Raw genomic sequence first — 1,636 nt, 5'->3', positions numbered from 1 at the left:
TGACCTGGCACTTTGTCGAACATGTTCGGGGACATCGAGTTGTTTCCCTCTTAGTGCGTGTTGACTGGGCACTTTGTCGAACATGTTCGGGAGACATCGAGTTGTTCCCCTCTTAGTGCGGGTTGACTGGGCACTTTGTCGAACATGTTCGGGAGACATCGAGTTGTTCCCCTCTTAGTGCGGGTTGACTGGGCACTTTGGCGAACATGTTCGGGACATCGAGTTGTTCCCCTCTTAGTGCGGGTTGACTGGGCACTTTGTCGAACATGTTCGGGAGACATCGAGTTGTTCCCCTCTTAGTGCGGGTTGACCTGGCATTTTGTCGACATGTTCGGAGACATCGAGTTGTTCCCCTCTTAGTGGGGTTGACTGGGCACTTTGTCGAACATGTTTGGGAGACATCGAGTTGTTCCCCTCTTAGTGCGGGTTGACTGGGCACTTTGTCGAACATGTTCGGGAGACCTCGAGTTGTTCCCCTCTTAGTGCGTGTTGACTGGGCACTTTGTCGAACATGTTCGGGAGACATCGAGTTGTTCCCCTCTTAGTGCGGGTTGACTGGGCACTTTGTCGAACATGTTCGGGAGACATCGAGTTGTTCCCCTCTTAGTGCGGGTTGACTGGGCACTTTGTCGAACATGTTCGGGAGACATCGAGTTGTTCCCCTCTTAGTGCGGGTTGACTGGGCACTTTGTCGAACATGTTCGGGAGACATCGAGTTGTTCCCCTCTTAGTGCGGGTTGACTGGGCACTTTGTCGAACATGTTCGGGAGACATCGAGTTGTTCCCCTCTTAGTGCGGGTTGACTGGGCACTTTGTCGAACATGTTCGGGAGACATCGAGTTGTTCCCCTCTTAGTGCGGGTTGACTGGGCACTTTGTCGAACATGTTCGGGAGACATCGAGTTGTTCCCTCTTAGTGCGGGTTGACTGGGCACTTTGTCGAACATGTTCGGGGACATCGAGTTGTTCCCTCTTAGTGCGGGTTGACTGGGCACTTTGTCGAACATGTTCGGGAGACCTCGAGTTGTTCCCCTCTTAGTGCGTGTTGACTGGGCACTTTGTCGAACATGTTCGGGAGACCTCGAGTTGTTCCCCTCTTAGTGCGGGTTGACTGGGCACTTTGTCGAACATGTTCGGGAGACCTCGGGTTGTTCCCCTCTTAGTGCGGGTTGACTGGGCACTTTGTCGAACATGTTCGGGAGACATCGAGTTGTTCCCTCTTAGTGCGGCTTGACTGGGCACTTTGTCGAACATGTTCGGGAGACCTGGAGTTGTTTCCTCTTAGTGCGGGTTGACTGGGCACTTTGTCGAACATGTTCGGGAGACATCGAGTTGTTCCCCTCTTAGTGCGGGTTGACTGGGCACTTTGTCGAACATGTTCGGGGACATCGAGTTGTTCCCCTCTTAGTGCGGGTTGACTGGGCACTTTGTCGAACATGTTTGGGAGACATCGAGTTGTTCCCCTCTTAGTGCGGGTTGACTGGGCACTTTGTCGAACATGTTCGGGAGACCTCGATTCCTTCGCCTCTTGGTAGCGATCTAAATCGCGACTTTTTTGGACATGTTCAAGAGAACTCGTTTTTCTCTCATCTTAGTCCGGGTCGAAAGTGCGACTTTTCCGAACATGTTCGAGACCT

This window comes from Dendronephthya gigantea, unplaced genomic scaffold, assembly GCF_004324835.1.
Source record: "Dendronephthya gigantea isolate DGI-Jeju-01 unplaced genomic scaffold, DenGig_1.0 000833F, whole genome shotgun sequence".
Taxonomy (NCBI): Eukaryota; Metazoa; Cnidaria; class Anthozoa; order Malacalcyonacea; family Nephtheidae; genus Dendronephthya; species Dendronephthya gigantea.
This window is presented reverse-complemented; position numbering follows the sequence as displayed.